Raw genomic sequence first — 25,975 nt, forward strand, 5'->3', positions numbered from 1 at the left:
CACAATTCGAACAGAATGTTGCCTTTAACAGTGCTTATTTGTTTTCAAAAGGGGGGGGGGGTGTCCGAACCCCTCGAACCCCCCTGGCTACGGGTATAGGGTCGGGTTGCTATCTTTTTTGACACATTCCCCGTATCTATAATCTATTGCATATATATATGTAAGAATTTGGACGCTTTTAGTTTAAAAAGGATAATTATATTATATAACAGCCAAACGAACTTTCACTTATTTTAAGAGTTTCATTACCAGACGACATAACCCATATTTTCATACCCTAATCGACCCTTGGTGTTACTTATTACAATGAGTTCAAGGGAAACTTTCAACCTTGCTTAGTACGAATTTTAAGTACTATTTTCTTGTGGATGCTGCAGTAATTGTATATGTAATTAATGATTTTGTGGTTATAACGTACCAAATGTACTGCATTAATCTTCACACAAACGAGGTTAACTATCTTCCCTTTTTCTTTGTGGTAAATTAGTTTAGCTTGTAGCACATGGTTAATTATTTTTTACGTGTAAAAAATGTAATATAGAGAAGAAAGCGCACTGAAATAAAACATAGCTACAGTTTACTCATGTCCCTTTAACTCGAATAATACAGCGCCCGCTTTACGTTCAGTGTCCCCGAGTCCTTGTAGTGACCATAGTGATTGGAATATAAAATAATTTTGTCGTTTTTAAATCGTCCAAGGTTGGAGTGGACTAACAAGGGGCTACTACTCTGGAAAGACCACCTTTTCTTGTGTTATCCGTTGCATTTATTTTCTCGAAGATACTAATCATATAAGTTTGAATGAAGGTTGTCACGAATCTATATAGCTTTTTTTGTAACGTGAAAATCAAATGGTCCATTTTTATCTAGTTCTGAATGTGCATGAAATATTTGCCTCTGCACGTTAATTAAGTAACAATCAATTGATTTTTATCTTACTCTTTTTTTTAATCTTGAATTCTCTGGAAATATTCTTTAAATAGCCAATTTATGTAGGTTTGTGTTAATTATACAAAATCGAACACCAAACATTCTAACTCTCTTTTATACTAATCCGTTCTCAGCATTTTTCCGATTTTCTCAGGTTGTCAATTGATTTAATTTGTGTACGTTTGTGTTTGTTGTACAAAATATGTCCCGAGTTGAATCGCCCAATAAGTTATTACCTATATAATAATGTAAACCCATCAAAATGCCTCGCAACACTTTTAACTAAGATTCGTTCTTTATATCGATTTTTTTTTGTACTTTGAATAAAAGACGACCTTTAACACCAATGTCGATGAGCCCCTGGACACATTCACGAATTATTACGTTTGATGTACAGATGCAACGTATTTGCACAATTACATAAATCAAGTATAAATTTACACCTCTATATTCCTAGTCTTATTATTTATTAGGGCACATAGTTGTGTTAATGCAACTTTGATGCTATCCCCTTTTCGATAACTAGCTAGGGGTCTTCTGTTGGTTCTCGTTTCTAGTGAGGAGGGTTTTAGAATCATATTCAAAACAGTGTAGCTGTGGCCATTGATTGGAAACCTTAAATTATCCCATTGACTGGGGCAGATTAGGTGAACGTGTGTCTGTAACGACAACTGCTCACTATTTACTTATTATAAAATTTAAACTGTGGGGTCACCAAAGGTTCTTAACGCCTTTAATATTAAAATAGTTCGAAAAATTAATCAGGAATAACTTTATGTTTTGATTTATATTATTGATATAAATCAAAACATCGTGTTATTCCTGATTAGTTTTTCTAATTTCTTTATTTAGGTGTTGAGAACCTTTTGTGACCCCACAGTTTAAGTGCCTTTTAACAAGTACATAGTGAGCAGCGGTTGTTACAGACAAACGTTCACATAATCTGCCCCAATCAATGGGATAATTTAAGGTTGTCAATCAATGGCCACAGCTACACTGTTTTGAATATGATTCTAGATTCGATCTCTGATCGGGTCAGAACAAACACTTGGCAATTAGTTTTTGCCTATTCCCACGTAAACATTCGGCATTTTAAAACCAAACGTTGCAGAAGGCAGGGAGTTAGACATGTGTCCGATCAAGGTGTCTTTTTATTACAAAACAGTGTTCATATTTGTACCAATGACATATTGACATGTTTTCGTCCTGATATGCATGTAATATTTGCCACTGGATGTTAAATATCGTCATCTTTTGACAGATATTGTATAAGCGATTACATACGAAATACATGTTTACTAATGTATTGCAGAATGCATTTTCAATTTGATATTTTATTGCAGTGATTTACAATTAAAAAATATATTCAAATAATAAAAAAAAAGCCAGTGCGACTAATAACGGTACAAATATATATAAAAGACATCGCGAGGTCATCACATTTAGTCTTGAACTAAAGCTAGGTCTATTTTGGTCCGATTTTTGTCTTTTTTTATTCGAGAGTCAATGATGGACGAAATGAACCTTGCGTACATATTTTAAATCATGATATCTATGACGAGTTTAATATAGCAGAACACCAACATATAAAGACAGATCTGAAGAAATGCTGAGCTTTTTATGATTATCTTAATTATTGAAACATAATCGACTTTCAAAGATAGAAAATCGAGTATAATGGTGATATATGAATATTAAACTTAATCCTTACACGTATAGTGCTTAGCTTTTAACGTTTATGTCGATTATCGAAACATAATCGATTGTCAGGACCATCTAACTTTCAAAGAAGGATAATCGAGCAATGCTATAGTGCTTCAGCTTTTTTTTAAAAGATTATCGAAAAATAATCGATTATCACGACTTTTCAAATGAACATTTATTTAGATAATTGAGCAATTGTAATATAAAAATCAAACTAAATCCTTACAGGTTTATATAACAGTTCTTAGCTTCTTATGATTATATTTCGATTATCGTGACATTATCGATTATCGGTATCTTCTTGTTTTCGAGGATGGATTATCAATTACATCAAACTAAATCCTTTTAAAAGGTATAAATAAAAAATGCTCTGTCTGAAATATCATTCATGTCAAATCTGCAATAAACATGAGACAGGCTTCCTGTTTGGTGGTCTTCAAAGCAAATAAAACACGAGGAAAGTCCGCGTTCAAGTACGTCATGAAAGCATGGTTAAAAATCTATTTTTGATTACCAGAAGGTAAAGTGTACAAGCCAAATCAGCTGCCTATTCCAATGTAAAGAGATATAATTATTTGTTTAATTCTAGATCAAATTTTTCTGATACACATATTTTTTTCTGCAATCCTTGAAGTTACCCCACATCAAAGTAGCTAGCACTTTTATCACCTATTAAACTCTCTTTGTAATTGATCTATACATAATGTTTTTCATTTTTTCTCGGTTATATACTTGACATTGTTTTTGTGCTGATGAAGGGGAAAATATCTGTGCTTTTGAGAAATTCGCATATTTATTGAATCAAATATATTTTTATTTATTTTATTCTAAATCTTTTAAGACTTTACTGCTTATAGTTCTCAAGGTGCGAATCTGTGGTGGAATACGGCAATTCTTTCTGATTTTTGATTTCTACGCCAAAATAATCGGTCAATTTTTGTGTATGTGTTTAATCATTCGGTTGTTTTCATAGTTTCATTTTTATTTTTTTTATTTTATTATCTTGTTTCCGAATCCCTACATTTTCAGTTGTGTATATATATTCATTTTTTTAGCACTTTAAAAATAAAAAAAAAATATTGTTAAAACTTTTAAAACTCGTGCGCTCAATTGAATTTGAATCTTTTAATTTTTCGAATTAAGCTTACCAAATGATGAATAAGTACAAATTATGGTTGGTTAATGAAGGACAATGCAGCATTACATTACCCCGCACCTTTAATTATTTGGACCTCAAAACCAATAAATAATATACTGTATAATTTCCTACGAATACATTTAAATAAAAGTAAAAAAAAAAACAATGCAGTTTCTGTCTTACAAAGATATGGATTACTCTTCAAAAATAATTATTGTGTCTTAAAAAAAAAAAAAAAAAAAAAAAACATTTTTGTTCACAGTAGCGATGTTAGAACTTATATATGTCATTTATCATCAACCTTGAATATTTGATGATTTTGCCAAGTCCTTTCCAAACATGGATTTATAATTCTCATACTGATCTAAAGATTTTCATTAAATTTGTAAAACCAACTTCTGAACCAATAATCTAAGTCATGTATGAATCTGAGAAAAAAAGAGAGAAATAGAGATACAGTGAAACCTGCTTAAACCGAACCTCTTCGGGACTTAAGATTGTGTTCGGTTTTGGCTGATGTTCGGTTTTATCAGGTTCACAACGCATACAATTTGATATGACAGTGCTTTAGAAAATGTTTGGTTTATACAGGTTTTCGGTTTAATCAGGATTCGGTTTAGCCAGGTTTCACTGTATTATATAAAGAAAGGCTTTTGTCTTGTAGCTTTTTGTCAACATTAAATTGGTATTAACCTCACCCTTTTTTGTACCAAGTCCGACTATCTAGACCATGTGTAGGTCCTGGGCGGATAAAGCCATTTTGAACATTTTTAACCATTTGCCCCTATTCACAAGCATTGATCGCAAGAAAATAGGAACTACCAGAACCCCCTGGATTGGCTGGCCAATGTTATTCGCTGATTTTTATTTGTTCGCCTTGAGGTTTTTTTGTATTCTCTGAGGTGTCCTATGTTAATGGTTCGTGTTGTCTGTTATGCTGACCGATATTTTTGGTAATTCTTAAAGCATTATCATGTATGACTTTCAATATCCTTTTTGAAAATGATACGTCTTTCGTTACACAAAGAAAATATTCAACCTCAATTATATGACGAAATTCTTATGTGACGTATCATTACGTTGGCAAAATCCTATATAATTGTAACAGTTTCCACTAGAGCGCTCAGTCGAAACGATAAATATAATATAATAGGTTTGCCAAAAAAAATGATAAGAAAGAACTCAATTTGCATGAACGTAAATATGCCGACTCAGCAAAATTGCCGTCAAATGAATGAAACGTTGAACCCCTGGGTGCATAATTAAAACAAGATTTACGAATGATTGTCTTCATTTGCAAATTGATAACTTTAGCAGGAGTTTTTAACGCTGTCATGGGGTGATCTTTAATCACAAGAGATTTCTTAACGGTTTGGTGATTACAAATTGGCTGCTATTGATATAAAAAATTCTATAATTGAAATGCATCGTGTTATTTTAACCAATTATATAAGAGTAAAAGTAAATGTAGAGTATGCATGTACGTCAATGAGACAGCGAAACCGAGAATCAGAAAAAAAGATATGACCTCGATATTTTTTTTCTCAAGGTCAAATGTAATGAGTTATGACTGCCTGGCACAGATTTTCTATATGAAATCGAACTCGATCGAACTTGTGTAAAATAATAACTGATATAAAAAAGGAGATATGGTATGATTGCCAATAAGACAACTATCCACCAAAGTTCAAATGAATTTGATGAATTAAAGCAATCAATCATAGGCAATTGAAACGCCTTCAGCAGTAAGCAAACCCCATACATAGTCAACTATTAAAGGCCCCGACATGAAACATTTGAAACTATTCAGTAGGGAAAATAACAGCCTAATTTATAACAAATCAATTTACGAAAACTAAATATGACAGACAAGAATCAAAGACAACTACTGAACTAAAGACAAATAAGGCGGGTTAAACTAGTTTGTAAACGCTTAACCTGTGACAGTAGTCGTACAGCACAGCATAAGAGCACTAGGAATTCCTATCTGAAATTAAGTTAGATTCACCAAAACGTTATCAAACTGTACTTGGAGAGGTGTTGAATATTTATTGCTTATAGTTTTATATCAGTCAAGTAGTAAATATCAGACATACTAGGTACACATGCACTTGTCTTAGAATATGTTTTCCTATATACCTCAATATAACTAAGGTACATAGGGGAATAAATTCTGCGACACTGAAGTGCCTGTGCTTAGGTATTTTTTGTGTAAACTTGAATTAGGCATCAAAGTTATAAGTAAAAGCAAATACGGTATATACGCCATGTAAACATCAACCCAACAAGACACAACACTAAGTAATATTTTGTTTAACAATTGCGAATAATTACATTAGATGTATGTTTCATTATAATACGTTATTCTGATTGGCTAACTGCACTTCACGTGCTATTCCTGAAACAATTGCATTAGACAATAAAATGTATCATTCATGATGACACGAGGTCCCACAATAAAGTGCACAGGTGAATTAAATGAAAACTTGATAAAAATCGTGTTTTCATGATCCTAGCTAAAAAATGTAATTATAAGTATTGAATGCTTCTTTTTGTAACTTTATAGGGTTGTAAAAGCGTTGACCGTGCGCACATTTTTAGTATGAAGCGCTTCCGCGCTTCATACAAAATGTACTTCGGTCAACGCTTTTACACCCCAATAAATTTACAAAAAGCAGCATTCAATTTTTAAATAAAACAAACTCCTGTCATAGGTATCAAAATTCCATATGAATGAAAAATCTTTCAGAAATTTTTATTACTGTTTTATTCTTTATTTTGATTAATATGAGTGATTTTGGAAAAGGTTCAATTTCCTCAGAGTCAATATGCAACTGATTATTATAGTCAGCACAAAACATCGCATTTTCTACTTAAGGAATGACTGTAATATTTTTTCTGTCTATGAAGAAATAACAAAAAAAATGTAGTGCACACTGAGTAACGCGGCGTAGCAGGTTATTCAACAGTGTGCACCACATTTTTTATGTTATTTCGAATAGACAGAAAGAATATTACAGTCATTTCTTATAATTTAATTCTAAATTCCATTTCAAACCGTAGAAAACCATGAAAAAACGTTGATGACGTCACGGTCACATGACTAAATTATGCCTATGGGCTGATAACAAAATAACGTCAGCCAATCAAAAGACGCGTTACATTCAAAATTAAATTATTAATAAATAGAGCAAACGACAGCAGAAATATGGGTCTTTCGGTTGAAATTATATCAGTAAAAATACCAATATATTCAGACATTATAAATCTTTTATAAATAAATATATTGACATGTGTAATAAATAACTCAATTTGCAAATACCACTTTTTCTCACGAGTAATTTCTTCATGTGTTTTCCATTTTTTTTCATGAAACCACAGAATTACACATAGACATATAATGTTTGATTTATTATTATGTTTTGTTTCAGACACATTATAGTCGCCATGAACAACGATGTTTTTCTAATTTACAAAAGTTTGCGGTCAACTAACGTAATATTGCATGGAAAAAGCATGCAAACAATTATAAAAATACACAATGATGAATGTAAGAATATTTTCAAGCTGTGTAATTGCAAAGAGTTGAATGAATTGTGACAAGTATTAGCTTTGAAAAACTAAAAATAGAGGAACACATGTTTTGAGGGCAATACCCTTTGGGCTTCTTTAAAAAAAGTGTTAAGGAAGCTGGCTTGTCATGTTTCAGATTTTTTGTCAGATTTTCGGAATCCTCTGGTTTTATCCATTTGAATGCCTTGAAAAATTTGCCCGGTGACCCCCATTTTCCCCTTTTGTAAATCTTTTACATGTATAATGATAAGCTATCTGTTAAAGTCTTATACACTTTTAATTACTTTTTAACAGTTTTTGAGAACTTTAATTTGTCAATGATAAAGCTATGAAAAGTCAAGAGAGAATATTTCCCCTAAAAAATTTCAATGGCTAATATCTTGAAAACAAGCACGGTGACCTATATATTTTTTTGCTCTTTGGATTCCTTTATTAATCCCCTATCTATATAAACTAGTGTTTTGAAAAGTTAATTACTTTGAAACTGAGAAGCGAACTCCCTAGCTTGGAGTCTGTAATTCAGTGGTTGTCATTTGTTGCTGTTCTACATTCATATATGTTTTTCGTTCATTATTTTTTACATACATATGGGCGTTAGTTTTCTCGTTTGAATGTGTTTTACATGTGTAATTTCGGGTCGTTCAAGTTATAGCTGACTGTGCGGTAAGGGGTTTACTCATTGTTGAAGGCCGTATGGTGACGTATAGTTGTTAATTCTGTGTCATTTTGTCACTTGTAAACCATATCATTGGCTATTATACCACATCTTCTTTTTATATAAACAAACGATCGGACTCTCCCTAAAAATAAGAAGAAGAAGAAAAAAAGAAAGAAAATCGAAACAAAACAATAGGCAAATGAACTAAAATGTTTTGTGAGCGATTGCTTGTTTTGTTCATATTTTTAAGCTCACCTAGGCCGATGTGGCCATTTAAGGTATTGTTATAAATTGCAGTCCGTCGCCGTCCTAAACTTTATTAATTGATCTTCTCCGTTGAAACTAATATAAAAAAGAAGAAGTGGTATGATTGCCAATGAGACAACTGTCCACAAGAGACCAAAATGACACAGACATTAACAACTATAGGTCACTGTACGGCCTTCAACAATGAGCAAAACCCATACCGCACATCAGCTATGAAAGGCCCCGAAATGAAAATGTAAAATAATTCAAACGAGAAAACTAACGGCCTTATTTATATATTAAAAAATGAACGAAAAACAAATATGTAACATATAAACAAACAACAGCCACTGAATTACAGGCTCCTGACTTGGCACAGGCACATACATAAACCAATTATCAAGGGTATGCAGTAGAACATTTATGTTTTCCTGGTCAGACAACAAGCATGGCCGCCATGACAAGCAATAGTTTAGTTTAAACATAAAATTGAGAATGGAAATGGGGAATGTGCCAAAGAGACAACAACCCGACCATAAAAACTTCAACTGGCCCCTAAACAAATATATACTAGTTCAGTGATAATGAACGCCATACTAATTTCCAAATTGTACACAAGAAACTAAAATTAAAATAATACAAGACTAACAAAGGCCAGAGGCTCCTGACTTGGGACAGGCGCAAAAATGCGGCGGGGTTAAACATGTTTGTGAGATCTCAACCCTCCCCCTATACCTCTAGCCAATGTAGAAAAGTATTTTTATTTATAGTAGATTGGGAAACAAGTTATTACAACTTATAATAACCCCTCTCCACTTTGCATGTGCGAGTGCTGCCTTGTAGCTGCTTTAGCCTGTTCTTTTTGGAATCTACAAGGGTGTCTTTAACGTACAAGAGATATTGCTATCTCTTAACACAGGTCAGCCATTTATCATCCCCTTCCAGTGGACTATCATCGTTTATCAAGACCATACTCGTAACTGGTGTCGAGGGACAGCCGAAAATTAAGTCCCTATAATTTTTCTCCCCAGAAAACTTTGTGATTGTAATCCTATGCGCGAACCACTACACTACAGGACTAGCAATAGAACCTACGGATAAAATGCCTTTAACTGTATATGATCTTGAAACTATAATAGATATATAGAGAAAATCTGTCAAGATCTGCACCAACCTCAAGTTTTCACTAAGTAATCTTGTTGCATTGAATCCATTTTATTAGGAAAAAATAATGACAGGTGCTGACTCCTCTTGTTCTTTTTGCAATGGTAGGTATTTTTATCCCTTTGATAACGAGCTTTCAATTTTAAATAATAGTATAATATTTAAACACGTTGTAAAACATTTATAGCTAATAATTAATGAGGTTGGTAAAACAGGAACGAAATTAAAACTTAAAGGGGTGGGTGGGGTAGGGAGGAGAACTGATTTGACAGATGCAAATATTCTTCTGTAATAATAACTAGTAAAACTTATGCTAAGAGGTATCATATTTTAAGCAATTGTAATTAATAACTCCGGAAATACAAAAATTAAAGTACGTCACATTTTAAAGTATCAAATATTTTAAAAGTATTTATTTGGACTGAAATAAGACCACATATTTTCAAGGTATAATATTTTAAGTACATTCAAAAGTATATATCGTCATACACCTTTTTGACATTGAACTTGATGAATGTTTGAGTGCATGAAGCTTGCATAATAGTATTTATATTTGGCTCTGACCATTTGTTTTGGTGGGTTTTGTTTTGTAGGGGGAGGGGGAGTGGAGTGTTCGATTTTAAATTACTTGAGAAATATATTTTGTTTCAGAAAGGCGATGGAAATATAATTTATATTAAAAACTATTTAAAAAAGCAACATTGTTTTTAGAAAGTCCCATTATTTTTTTGCGTTTGTTTCATTCCAAGTTATCTGGATCATATACAAAAAGATCATGTGGTATGGTTGCCAAAGAGAGAACTCTCCACAAGAGACCAAAATGACACAAACAACTATTGGTCACCGTACGGCCTTCAACAATGAGCAAAGCCTATACCGCATATGTTTTCGTTGTTGTTCGTCTATTTTCTAGGAGGATTCAGTTGTTGGTGGTTGATGTGGACTTTTTTTACTGTCCAATATTTTCTGTTATTACATGTTATATTTTTTGTTTAACCCAAATGGCCAAGAGAAAGCCAACTTCAATGTTGCAGGAATCTATAATAAGGTTCTATCCTATAACGTATAACATTCGAATGCATATTTCTCTCCATTAAAAGCTAGTTACCAGTCATCTTAACTTTGCTTCACGTAACCATATCAAATTAAGGTACCAGATCATACGAAAATTTGGGAATCCAAGAGAAATTAAAAATACGGAAAAACAAAGATAAAAGCCGTTTAAAAGCCGTCTTTGTGATATTTTTGGAGCCAAGAAGTCCGAAAATCAGCAAATCTATTTGGCGTAGCAATAAATGTATATATGGCAATAATTAAGGCAAATAAACGATGTCAAATTAACATGTACGAAAAGTGCATAATGACTTGTTTTTGAACTAAAACCTTGAGATGAGTGTCATTTGCAACAAAAATAGAACTTTTGATTAAAATACTTATAGCTTACTAAAATATCACAAAGAAGTTATGTATGAGAATGACTTCTCTTATGATGGCACTTACGAAGTCCTTCACTAATAATAATTATATAATTGACGCATCTCTAGATATTTATTTACTTTTCTAGCAATGCAATTAAATTTGTTACAAAAATATAAACGTAGAAGATCTAGGACTTACTTATATCAATATAAACACTAGCAATTACTTTACACAGTATTAGCAAGAAAAATGGAGATAACGATGAGCAAAGATTGTATGATAATTTTCTTATCAACCACGTCTCCTGAATCCAATGCCGTTTTTTTTATTGTTTGTCCGAATTGTTTTTATTGATCATGCATAGTACTCTCTATCGTGTGTACCAAATTTACGACTAGGATATTTGGTTGGCTTCATTGTGCGATCATAATCTTAAGGATGTACTTAGGTGAGGTTAGGTAAAAATTAAGAAATTAAGAAATGAAAATTGATACTATAAGCTGGTAGAGCATCAATTAAGGATAACAAAAAATATTGATAGTTCATGGACCTCCTTTTCGAGATATTTGCGATTTAAAATATGGCGGGAAAAGGCTGACTCGGACTTTTACCTTATATTTGCATTGGTATTATTTGGGTCTCAAAACAAAAGAAAGAAAATCAAGAATCTTCTAAAATTTTGGTAAATGAACTTTCATTAGCTATTAAGTCTTATATGAAAAAATAAATGGGTGTTATGGTGCAAAATATTTTACATAGTATTTTATGGAAAAACACCAAGGAATCCGAACATTTGACACATATTCCAAAACCCCACCTAAGTACATCATTTTAAAAGGTCTATATTTGTTACAATTGTTGCATTGTTTTTGTTGTAGTCTTTTTTCAACTCTATCTTATTTACCATATTGTTGTCTGACAACGTTTTTTACTCTTGTTGAAATTGATTCCCAGATTGGCAGAAACCAGCAAAGTCTGGGTAAGTTACTTTAACATTATTAGTTTGATATTTAGGATGTTCGCTTGTCATGTTTTGTGATTTTCATCAGTTTTTCGGAATCCTCAGATTTTATCCATATGACTGCCTTTATAATTTTTCCCATTGAACCCCATTTTTCTTTTTCTAAATCTATAACATGTATCATTATAAGCCATCTGTTAAAGTCTGATAAAATCGTTGTTAGTGTTTGAGAACTTAAACTTGTCAATGATAAAGGTATGAAAAATTAAGAGAGAAAATTTTCCTTCCAAAATTTCAATCGCCTATATCTCGAAAACAACTTCACGGCATATTGACCTAAGTAGATGTTTTATTTTTGCTCTTTTGGTTCCTTTATTAGTCCCCTATCAATATGTATGCTAGTGTTATGAAAAGCTTGTTATTTTTATGAAAAGCTTGTTATTTTGAAACTGAGTAGCGAACCTCCTTAAGTAAAAAATATCCGCAATTTTGAAAACACGCCAGTTTACGTCGGATGACAAATTGTGCATAACTTGAGTTACAATGTACAGACATCAGAACTCGCACCTGCTGGATTGATATATAATTTATTGTATAACTGTAAAATTGGCACGTTATATACTTGTAATGTCCTTCACTCAATTTCAGTTTTATCTATAAAGTCATAACGAGTTATACATATGTTAAACAGTTTGAAGGCTAGCTGGATCGTACACGTTTCTTTTTTGTCTGTGTGTATTACTTTCAAGCAAAATGGTATAAAAAGGTTAAAAAAGGGAGCATTTGCGTTCATAACACTCACCATCGCCTTTTGTTCATGCATCAAGCCACGTTACCTTAACCATTTGCTGTTGTCGGTCTTAATTTAAAATTTAGTCGACCGTCTGAGAGACGTTTGATTTTGGTGGTTGGTATGCTTTGTTGCACTGTGACCTTCTTTCGTCTGTATCTTCCTCCAATATTTGGAGTACACCAACTTTATCATGTAAAGTTGTTTATATATCCCTATGAATATACTAGTATTTTAACTTGAAATAGTTTCCCCTGAGCTTATTTAAAAAAGAAAAACTACATCTAGTTTAATTTCATGTGGAGAATTAATATTATGGTCATCAATTAGAAACGTTTGTATTTACATTCAGGAGCAACTGATCGGTGTCACATGGGAGCAGGTTCTATTTACCCTACTGTGCTGTGACTGGGTACCAGGTGCATAGTTAGAACTGCAATTGAACAAAACAGATAGTGCTAGCAAGAGCCATGTTTTTCATCTCATCATATAGATTCGTTGACTTTTAATCCTTATGACAACATTGAAACGCCTAGTACGACACTCATCGGATTGTTCAAATATGTTGGCTTTTAAAATAAGTTAAGAATCCATACGAACAGTTTTAGAACAATATAAGACGGTGCCAGCCATGTTTTTGTCTTTTTAAGTAGCATTTATCGACTCAGGCGCGGATCCAGAGGGGGGGGAGGGGTTCCGGGGGTTGGAACCCCCCTTTTTTGTGGACGATCAATGCATTTGAATGGGGACATGTAATTGGAACCCCCCCCCCCCCTTTGTCCTGGGTTAGGAACCCCCCTTTTTAAAATGGCTGGATCCGCCCCTGCGACTTTTCATCATTATGAAATCATCAAAACGCCCTTAAGACAACCATCTTAATTAAACTGATGATAACTGCTGCTGCAGACGGGTTCACTCAAACTTATAATAAAAATGCGTATCAATACAGATCTTGTTTGCTAATTGAATTTTTTTATTTGTTGTATAACACATCTGTTTTATACCGCATTGTTTTAAGATACAGATAAAGTCGGAAAAAAATTAATCTTGTTTATTAACTGCAGGTTTAAATTTGTTTTGATAAAAGATTTTGTTAGTATAAACCAACTTTTCTTGAACATATATCTGTATGCTGTTATCTCATCGCTTTTTGCACTACGTAAATAGATATCATTGAGAAAGTTTATCATCCGATGAAAAATCAACTCAACACTTTTACATTATTGGTCAATCTTTTTGCAGTCCTTCATTTTTCTATATTGTTTTTTATAAATACTGTTTTTTTTTGTCGTTTGTTATTTTTTGCCAGGGCATTTTTTAGAATGTTTTTAACCAATCGCAACGTTTTGGTGTACACTTTATTTTTTTGTTTGTTTTACCTATAATACTGCATTTGATTCCCAGATGGCGAATTATGACATTCGGCAATCATCGGTAGCTACTCTCCGAATTCGGCCGAGTTGAGACGAATGCGAATTATGACTGACGACAACCAACGACAACCACTACGTTTTTCCGACGTAGTCGGCATAGTTTCGGTTTGTGCCCTTTGAACTTCAGGACGCTTAACTAAGGCAACAGAATACGCATGCTCGAAAATCCTTTCTGTGATTGGACAAAATGCTGTCATGGTGGGTGATTTGGTTGTGTTTGAAAAAACGTCTCGTTAATTATATCGTGATGGAAAGCAAGTGAAAAACTATAAATATTTGAACTAGATCTTACAAAGATTTATATTTTTATTTAACTAATTGTTTCTCCAATAGGTCTTTGCATCCGTGACAGCTGTTTATTCGGGACAATCATATAATTTTTAATGTAAACTTTGTTGTACGAACGTACATGACTTTTAGAACGCACCTACGAATGTGAGAATTCCGCGGGGTTTTGGTGAATGTAAACAGAAAGATACGAGGACCGAGAATACTGAACACAAACAGAGAAAACGTTATTTAAATGGTATCTTTGTGCTTCTGAAGGTTATCGAAATGATAGTTTTAAACATATACTCAAATTTAAATACGTCGGATATCTTTTTTAAAGATAGTTCTTGTTAACATCAATGTCGTTCTCTCAAAAAAAATATATGGTTAGCATCATGACAAATTATATTTTTACGAATGCTGATCATGATTATGGCTAAAGTAAATAACTTCATTGAACTTAAGGAAGTTCTCTACTCAGTTTCAAAATAACAAGCTTTTCATAAAACTAGTATATATATATATATTGATAGGGGTTAAACTTTAAGCCATTGAAATTTCGGTTTTTCATAGCTTTATCATTGACAAGTTAAAGTTTTCAAATACTATTAAAAAATAATAAAAGATTTTATAATACTTTCACAGATGGCTTAAAATTATACTTATAAAACAGTTATAGAATGAAAAATGGGGGTCAAGTGGCATTTTTTTTAAGGCATTCAAATGGATAAAACCAGAGGATTTTGCAATCTGACAAAAAATCCAAAACGTGACAAGCGAACGTCCAAAATGAACCGTTTGAAATATATTATGAAACTGTATTTAAATTATTGATGATTATTTACACATTTAAAGCATAGCAGAATTCGGTGAAGTTATTGATAATGAGAATGTTTAACACGATATAGTGTTTTTGTTTGTTTAATATGCTTGGCTAATCGATACTTCAGGCTCTGGTTGGAGTGCCTCAAGTTTTTAAGTGTTTATTGAAATCAATCTCATGAAAAACATATCTCGTCTTTTTTTTTATATTGTATTGAAATGTGACATGTTTCCAGTTATATATTTTTCATTTAATAGATTTTCGTAGTTTTAAGGGGACATAAGGAAATACCAATAGAGTTTGTGAGTAGTAAGGGCGTAAATGTGATATATAACTGCACGTACATGTATGACTTAATCTCCCTCATACAAAGTGCATAATGATCCGAAATTCATACATTTGTTCACTAAATAGATATTCGTAGATTTCAGAGGGCATAAGGCAATACCATTAGAGAGTGTGAGTAGTGAGGGTATAACATAGAATCATATTCAAAACAGTGTGGCTGTGGCCATTGATTGACAACCTAAATTATCCCATTGACTGGGGCAGATTATGTGAACGTTTGTCTGTAACGACCACTGCACACTATGTACTTGTTAAAGACATTTAAACTATGAGGTCACAAAAGGTTCTCAACACCTAAATAAAGTAATTCGAAAAACTAATCAGGAATAATACGATGTTTTGATTTATATCAATAATAGAAATCAAAACATAAAGTTTATTCCTGATTAATTTTTCGAATTATTTTATTATTAAAGGCGTTAAGAACCTTTGGTAACCTCACAGTTTAAATTCTATAATAAGTAAGTAGTGAGCAGTGGTCGTTACAGACAAATGTTCACCTAATCTGTCCCAGTCAATGAGATAATTTAGGTCGTCAATCAATGGCTACAACCACACTGTTTTGAATATGATTCTATATGGTATAAATGTGTCAACTGCAGGCTTAACCTCCCTCATACAAAGTTAATCTGAAATTCTTTAAAAAAAAAGTACCAAGTTGTAAAGCCAGTTTCCATTTCGAATTCAATTCACACCAGTTAGCATTTTAACAAAAATTGTTACAAATACGATTTAATCATAGGTCATGAATAATCTAATATAGAAACTATTCGATTTAAATTATGTTTTTTTTTTTACTATATCCGTCCTTGGAATCGTATAAACGGAGTATGTATACACGTTTATGTGTGTCACTTGTGTCAGTATTTATATAATTAGCAACGCTCCTGCTGTTTGTATTTATTACAAATAAATAAAACCAGTTACCTTATATTTAATTTGAAAAATAATAACATTTTGTTCAGATTCAATTGTCAGTAATTATTTTTTTTGTGTTTGTTTTGGAAATACGCATAGCATGGCCATTGCACTCTCTTTAACCTTTCTTTTGATTGGTTAATATTTATTACGTTGTGGTCATTGCTCTCTCTATAACTTCGTGTGTGATTGGTAGATATTATCTCATTTTTATCACCGACTGCATAAGCCATTGATTATGATTATATGCTATAACCTGGTCAATGAACCCACTTCAGAGGGGAAACGCATTCTTCAAACAATGAAATGTATCAACAGCAAAGTAAATTCAGAAATTAATGCGAGGTTTTTTTTATTATTGCGAAAATTGCGACGGAGTTGTAAACGTAATAATTTAAACTCGCATTTTAGAATATTTGATATGAATTAAGCAGGATTTTCCCCAAAATCGTAAAATTTAAAATCGCATTTAAGTCTAAAATTACAAAATCGCACTAATAGCACGCAATAATTTCTGAATTTACAGTAAACTTATCATAATGGATACCAGGATTCAGATTTGGTACGCCAGCCGCGTGTTTCGTTTATAAAAGACTCACCTGGGAGGTGACGTTAAAATAAAAAAAATAAACAATTAGAAGACCAAATGATGGAACTTGAATTATCAATAGCACTGCGGACATAAATTCCTAAAGTTTTGTCAAATGCAGCCAATGAAATCTATTCCTGGGATCCTTGGTTCTTCGAAAAAAAATCTGTTTTGTAAACAGTCAATTTATAATTATGAAAATCAGGGGCGATACCAGCCATTTTAAAAGGGGGTTCCAAACCCAGGATAAAAAGGGGGCTCCCAACCTCATGTCCCTATTCAAATGCATTGATCGTACAAAAAAGGGGGTCCAACCCCTGGAACCCCCCCCCCCCCCACCCACCCCACCCCCTGGATCCGCACCTGAAAATAGACTGGAAAACAATCTCATACGACATCAATCCACAGTGTTCAAAATAGAGGTATCATGGAATCGCATCTGCTTGGGTTTCTTTTGGGGGTCCTGTGTAGAGTTTAATGTTCATTGCAGATGGCTGGTAGTCTCTGTTAAATGTGTTCACAATTTATTCATACATTATGTATTAGTTAACTGTAATTGCTTTGCAATTTATACAGTAACATCAAATGTTGACATCAAACTGGTTTTTTTTTGTGATGTTGGGTTGCTGTAATGTTGAAATTTAACCTGCATATCTCTTATTTTCCACTCAAGCAGAACTAAGAAGAAATTTTCATATCAACCTTCTGAGCTCAAATTTCAAGTGAAGCTAATAAGAAAAAATCCTGAATTTTAATGAAGCGTGAATTTTGTGACGTCTTTTGAATATCTCGTACAAGTATGATGGATACCCGATTCATAAATAATAATTGTGTGAAGAAGTTAAATCGGCAATTAAACAGCATAATCGATTGATAATAATTCGTTCTTCAACACATGTTAAAGTTGGTTAAGTGATAACAATATATAGTGAAGCCTTTTTAAACCGAACCTCTTCGAGACTAAGGATAATTTTCGCTTTTGACCGATCAACGGTTGTTTAATCTGGTTCGTAAATGTATTTATGATTTCAAATGTTGGTTACTGTAAACAATGTAAAAATTCAAGGTAAAGACAAATTATGTAAGACGCGAAGAACCTTCTACCGAATTGTTTCTATTTCTAGACGATGTTATTTTACTAAACAGTGGGGGTCTCGATCTAGAATTGCCGCATGGTTAATTTCTGTCGAAGGTCAGTTGTTCTCCGGCTTTCCCTAATTTTAAAAAGAAAGCAGCCTACAGTTGTGAAAGAGAGGCGGGCGTAACACACCAAAAGGGCATTGAATTCAAAACATATATTTTGTGAAAGTGGCGAATCAATCCATCATGCAAATTGATATTCAAATATAATTGAAAATGACATGACCAGTTCTTTACTTTCTATTTGTATTAATTCAGTTTAAATTTCATACTTTGTTATAATAATGAAATAAAAACAATATACCATAACATGAAATAAGAACGCTAGTCACTTTGAAATAGCATTAATGCGGTGCTTAAAAGGGGCATTAAAACACAGAAATCAAATCTAATTCAGGAACGGTAGAGTGGTTGTGTTTTTAAAGATTTCGTCCTTATGTTACTTGTAGCATATATACCGGTATTTGATAGACTTTTTATAGATTCGGAATGATTTAGAGCTAGACATATTATAATATCATAGTGTGAGTTATATATACTCCTCAGACTAACGCCATCAAGAGTATCTTCTATACTTTGCAATGTATTATACCAGTTGCGTTTTTACCTATTCTAAATATTTGTGGTTAGGGCACCTGTCGTGTCTCATTGATAGGTTGATTAAGATCAGATACCTATCTCTCCTTTAACTTGATAAATTTCTGCGATGTTTTGCTGCAGAAAGAATTTAATTTGCAATTAACATTTTATTGTTTTTTTATGCCTTTCTTTCTATAATTAGTAATAAAATTGAAAACATTGGGTGTGGATAACATCCCCTCTGTGTTTGTGAGTCTGCTGTTGATATAAATGTGGTTGTACATGAAGAGCACTTAATTTTCAAATAAAGGAAATACCGATAACAAAACCACAAAGTCATAAACAAAATCATAATACAGTCGCTGAAAGCGAGCTCATCTTTTTAACCAGCAGTTAAAAGAAAGACATACAGTTTGATAGATTTTACCTTTAGGAAATTAAAAATTGGCTTTATATTCTATATTTTTTAAGGCGTTATATATTGTTAATTCAGTATGATAGTTAGTAATAATTTAGGAGGGGGTCTTTCAGCGATTTGATCATATGTAAAGGAAAAGCATGATAAATTCAGAGTATCTAATTCTAATTGCATACTTTGTTGCAATAATAAAATTAACGGTACCAATTTTCTTGCACCAGATGCGCATTTCGACAATACATGTCTCTTCAGTGATGCTCGTGGCTAAAATATTTGAAATCCAAAGCTTATATAAAAGATGAAGAGCTATAATCCAAAACTACACCTTAGGTGTACATACTTTTATACTTATACTGTCCAGTGACGAATATTTCATTTATGCTCAGAACGATTAAAAAGAAGTCAACTTGGAAGTGATATATTTTATATTATTCCACTGTTTATACATATTGATAGTTTAATCAATATCTGATTGGTTGAGAATATCCCACGTGTCATTGAACAATTTTTCATATTTCCCTCAGGCACGGGAAATAAATGTATAGTGTCCCATTTTAGTAAAATATGTACGTGTAACGACTTAATTGTTCTTTTTTTTTTTTTATTATCAAGAGACATTTTTTCAAGCATAATATAATGATGGGAAAAAAGGTTTCCATAACTTTATTGGTCCATTCCACAGATATGTCCTTTCCCATCCCACGCACGTGTAATGCATTTATTAGTGTCTGTAAAGCTGCACCTGTTGTTCTCTAAATTATACCGTCTTACAAATGTTTTACAGAATAAAGATGTTAATCTTTTGCTATATAATATACCAGATCTCTATTATTCTAACTTATCAGACAACAAATCTGTTGTATCTACACTAATTATTATTGTTTACGAGTATACTATGATTATTTATCTGTGTAAAGATTACGCGATATTGCAGGATAGACTATTTATCTGCGTGAAGATCACGTCGTGATACCACAGGATAGGCAATCGTAGACGTTAAGCTGCTTGTTTTCGTAGTTATAGAACAACTATTCAACTTTAGGGTGTGTGTAATGGTTCTTGAGGATTTTTGTATGATACATGTGATATTTCTTAAGCTCGATTTGAATTGGAAAGGCATGGCTTGGAAGGCGCGAAAAGGCATAATCGATGAATAATCGTAATCCTTTGACGCTTGGATCCATCTTAATCTCTGAAAAACGATTTAGTCAGACAGTTACATTTGTATGTTTATACATGTACATCTAAAAAAAATAATAGCGAACCATTCTTTTCCTAGCATATCATAGACAAACTGTCTCATATATAGCTATCAATGCGTTTATGACCAATTAAGGCTAAATATTCGTTATGGGTTTCCTACTATTGAAGGCTGTATGGTGACCTGTAATTGTGCACACTTCTTTCCTCTTGCCTTAAGTGGAGAGTTGTCTCATTGGCAATCAAACTGTTTTCTTTAATATGATATGTTGCTCCATCTTTATCATAGGTTAGTGAAGGTTTGGGCGTCCACAAACATGTGTTAACCCGTCACATTTTATATATGCCTATTCTGAGTTAGAAATCTGAAATTCAGAGGATGTCGTTTGTTATTGAATATCAGATTTGTTTTTGGTTTACTGTTTTTTACATGAATCAGGCGTTTTTTTGTTTGAACTGTTTTGCATTTGTCATTTGACGGCATTTCACGAGCTTGCTCTTCGGTATTGGTTTTGCTCATGGTTGAAGGCCATTCGGTGAGGTCCCAATTGTTGCTTCTTTCGACTTCATTTGCTCCCATTGGCAATGCATTTTCTTACTTTTATATTTACTTTTAACTTTATTCATTAAGAGTTACATGTATATTTGGAATTTCTAGTGGAATTTCCAGTTTTGCATAAACAAAAGAATGTCAATGAAACGTCTGATATCCATTAGTTTTGTTATACAGTGAAACCTGGCTAAACCGAATCCTGTATAAACCGAAAACCTGTCTAAACCAAACATGTTCTTCAGTACCGTCATATCAAATTGTATGCGTTGTGAACCTGATAAAACTGAACATCGGCCAAAACCGAACAAAATCTTCAGTTCCGAAGAGAATCGGTTTAAACAGGTTTCACTGTACATGTAGTAGCTCTTTAAATGCAAATGATTACAAAACATGCTTTAGTTTATTCTTTGTGATCTTTGTGGTTGGAATAAAGGTAACAAGACATTAACTATGATGCATTACGTAATTAGAACAAATATCTAGTAATGTATTACATAATATTTATGCAATTGCGAAAAGGAATGCTACTGCAAAAATCTCAAAGTATTCCAACAGCTGACTCTAAATAGAAATTGAAATTGTAATCATTTTAAGTTATAGAAGATAAACAAGAAATAAGATACCATTGGGAAAAAAGGAGAGTCGAAGTGAGACATACAATACCACGAACACAAAGAAAAAAACCCAGGACAGATGCATGATTTATTAATTACTAGCAGTTGTTATTGGCTTTGAACTAGCTGTCAGTAACTGCGAGCACTCTTAGATTTGTACTTAGTGTCTTTTTGTTGTTGGGAGGTACAAGTACCCGGCCACGTCCACTCTATGTTTTTGTTATATGTATTTCTATTTGTATCCATCAGATGAGTTAAGCCTTTTTCAACTGATTTTTATAGTTCGTTCTTATGTTGTACTATTACACCACTTTCCTAGGTGAGGTGATGATTTGGATCCCGCTAACGTGTTAAGCCCCGCCACATTCTGTATGTATGTGCCTGTCCCAAGTCAGGAGCCTGTATTCAGTGGTTGTCGTTTGTTGCTGTGTTATATATTTGTTTTTGTTCATTTGTTTGAACATTAATAACGCCGGTAGTTTTCTCGTTTGAATTTTTTACATTTGGGCTTTAATAGCTGACTATTCGGTATTGGTTTAGCTCATTGTTGAAGGCCGTACAGTGACCTATAGCTGTTAATTTCTTTGTCATTTGGTCTCTTGTGGAGAGTTGTCTCTTTGGGAATCATACCACAAATCTACAAAACATTTGATACATAGAAGACTGGAGTTCAACGGTAGCATCAGCTCAGTTGTCAGTGCATCTGTACTGATATGAAAGATGTCAAAACCCGATAGAATCCGTATTCTCAAGAGTTTATATTATATCATCAATTGCAACTGCTGTTTAAGAAATTCGGTAGAGATTGGCGCTATTATGACATACATTCCTTCAAAGGACATTTACCCTTGTGTGAAATAAATTATGGTAAAATTGGCCCTGGATGTGAAAAAAATGATGAGGAAGTTGACCCTATTCAAATTTAGAAACTAGTCAGTTTTGGATGGGTTCGATTATTTCCTTATAGTGTTTTGAAGATTTTCTGTCGTTTTTCTTTTATGCCATGGTACGTCTGCTTTTCATCGACTTCCGGTTTTTGATTACGCCCTGTGTTATCTTCTCCGTCTTTCAATTAAAATCTGCAACTGTTAAGTAAATGAAAAACTTTCTGTTCTGCACCTATTAAACTCACTACCAATCACCTATATAATTAACAGCTTATTACATAATCTCTAACGTTTGTTACTTTCTGTTGATTTGTAAACACAAAAATGACCTTCAGCGCATTTAATAAGTCTTTTCGCTCGTTGTCATTTGTAAGTCTTTGATTTGTTATATCTCTCACTCTTATACACACTCATATTTTGTCAAATGTAACAAGTGTGGACACAAATTAGTGTGGATAGTACATTTATTTTGTCAAATGTAACAGCCTTTTCATTTTTATAGAAGCTTATGAGGATGGTCGTAATAGCAATTTATTCATTCCTTTTCCTTCCAAACGCTTCACTGTGATTACACTAGCATGATGCAGATTAACATAAAACTATTCTTGGAACTCATAGTTTAAAAAAAAAACTTTGAAAATTGATTATTGTAAACCATCTTATTTTCGCGGATACTTTATTTCGCATTTTGCCCTTACTAACCCATTTCGTGGCGATTTATTTTCGCGATTCTTACCTTTGTTTGATGTAGTTAAATGAGAATAAGTCCAAGTTTTACATATTCGCGACGATTTATCTTCGCGACGATTTATCTTCGCAACGATTTATATTCGCGATATATTTTCTCATCGCGAAAGTCCCGAAAATAAATCGCTCGCGAAAATGAGTTGGTTGTTTACAGTATCTGACTGAATATCAAGAGACCTGCCGTCTTTGTTGCGTGTACTCGGAGTTGAATAGAACGATTTAGATAAGTTGCGATGATTTACACGTAATACCACGTATGGTGCATCTGTAAAACAACAAATGTCAATAAAAATTAAACAAAAGTTATGTGATTAGTCTGTATGTGCTGATTTGTAATCCGACAATGACCTTTAAATGGTATTTTTAAACCTAATGTAACTTGGCGTTTATGATCTTCAGAATCTGCCAAGAAATCGTTTCCATTTGCGCAACATGCAGTTAGTTTATATAAATCAATGTTCATCTTTCTTAAAACAACATTATAAACACGCTTGTCTTGTTATTAAGTTAAAATCAATTTCAATTAAAGCTATACATCATTTGCATAATTTTGACAGTTCAACTTTCATTTTATCAAAAGAAACATGCTCTTTCTGCACTGAAACAAATTGTGTTTTGTTAATTCATATAACATTTAAATGAGCGATCGTGATGAAGGGTTACCCAGAATACCATTTTCAGCACAATAAATATCAATGCATTAACTTTGTCGTTATCATGCCTTAAAATACCAGCTTTGTCATTGGATATAACATTCTTGTGATATGAGAGTGCCAATTTCGTTTCTCATTTCACCTCAAAAAGAATTCAGAATAAAGTAATCATTGTTTTTTTAACTCAATTTCACGAAATGGAAGATCTTCTATCATTCAATAAGGGAAGTTTAGTGGCTTTGTTATCATTGCCCCTTGACATTAAGAAGCAACAGATAACCAATAGTTCCTTTTTTAAATTCAAACAAAGGATACCACTATTTTAGTCTACTTAAAAAATCAATGACCTGTATCTTATCATTTGCAGTCAGTGTCGGTTGATAACTAAACTTTATTACAAAACAGATGATATAAATTTTCCAATTGTGAACTTTCCAGTTCAACGAAGCAACATTCCAGCAGAATCTAGATACGGAATATATCTCTCTTAAAATTGATGCGATATTCCTAGACATCTGTTTCCTTAAATATATATTGATTTAACTCACAAAACAAGGACAAGAAATCTATTGATTGAAAGTTTCATTATGGTGGTTTTATTATTTTTTTTCTGATGTCATATTTCTGACGCGATAATGATTTGGTATCCCAATGACCAAGGATGTAGTCTGCCATTCGTGACCACAATTCAGTCATCTTTTTTCGAACGTTTCATCACCAAATATCAACAGTTTTTTGCTTAAAAAACAATACAGTGAAACCTGGCTAAACCGAAAAACTGTATAAACCAAACATGTTCTAAAGCACCGTCTATCAAATTGTAGTGTAGCCAATCAGAATAACGTATTTTAATGAAACATACATCTAATGTAATTATATGTTGTGGACCTGATAAAACCGAACATCAGCTAAAACCGAACAAAATTTATGTCTCGAAGAGGTTCGGTTTAAATAGGTTTCACTGTATATTTAGCAGGAGATGGTTATCCATCCGGGGGACAATTTTTGTTCATCCTTTGTTGTTTTACGAGTTTTCTCTTTTATTTTGAGGAGGGAACACTCTAACTTATCTCTGTATTGTCTTGTCGTGTGGACTGTTGAATATCTGTTTGTTGATTTCCTGTGTTTTTGTGTTTTAAGTTGTGTTCTTTGACACGTGTTTATACACCCCTTGGTGTAGTCTCCTTTTTTTGCGATACGAAAATTCCGGTCTAACATTTTAAAGAAATCCCTTGTTTGATATCCTGTATAACCTGTATGGCGGTTCAACTACTTGAAAACAAGATGTAGTTAAATCACTTGATTGCAAACGAGACAACTATTAAAAATGTTATTTCAACTGATCGGGCGGAGCTTATGTTTTAATTTGCTTAAGGACAGTCTATTTGAAGATGTGTGTGATAAGGATGATTGCCGGTATAATTGTTATTGAATTATAATCACCTATCAGTGTCAACAAACGCATATACATAAGAACTGAGTGTATGATATGGGACGAATAACTGGACACTTCATTGATGAGTTTATCCCAAAACTCCTGTCTATAGATTGACTGGTCTTAAATAAGCGAACTTTTAAACCCCGCCCAGTCAAGTGAAATGAATGAAGCAAATCTGGCAAAGAATGAACCGGATCTACGCTACTAAAGGTCATCTTACGACCGTTAACAATGGACAAAAACCATACCGTATAGTCAGCTATAGAGACCCCAATATGACAAAATGTGACACATTTAAAACGAAAAACATACGGCATGATTGATGATAAAACAAAATGTTTGGGGTTAACCTTGATTGTGACTGACGCTCAACCCAGTCCTAACCTGGAGCAACAGCGTAACAGCACTAATGAACAAACTGTAAAACTCTATTGAAAATGGTTTGACTCATTAGATAGACATGAAAGCATATAAACAGGTAACATAACGACAAAAGACAGAAAGTACCGATCTTAAAGTACTGTAAGACTTAATTTTTATATTTCTAAAATAATACATGTACATATATTTATGAACTTTATTGGCTGTTTTAATTAGATATATAAATATTTTCGAGGCACAATCATCTCGTAATTATTTATGGCTGAGAAACGCCTTTCTTTGATCTGTCCCTCATTAAAACACATTGAACCACTTCAGACTCGCCTTTCTCATTAGAACTTTCTAAATCTTCTCATTTACGAGGGATTGCATGCAGTCATCACAACTTAAAACCTTCATCT

General features: G+C 32.9%; 1 protein-coding gene across 1 annotated transcript in view; it reads left to right on the forward strand.

The window, feature by feature from the left end:
* Positions 1-25,975, forward strand: part of LOC134694060 (collagen alpha-4(VI) chain-like) — a 110,656-nt gene that overhangs the window by 12,922 nt on the left and 71,759 nt on the right. The window contains exon 2 of the mRNA XM_063555056.1: positions 11,772-11,811. The gene's annotated coding sequence lies outside the window, so the exon portion shown is untranslated. The remainder of the gene's footprint in view (positions 1-11,771; positions 11,812-25,975) is intronic.

The sequence above is a fragment of the Mytilus trossulus genome, chromosome 13, assembly GCF_036588685.1.
Source record: "Mytilus trossulus isolate FHL-02 chromosome 13, PNRI_Mtr1.1.1.hap1, whole genome shotgun sequence".
Classification (NCBI taxonomy): domain Eukaryota; kingdom Metazoa; phylum Mollusca; class Bivalvia; order Mytilida; family Mytilidae; genus Mytilus; species Mytilus trossulus.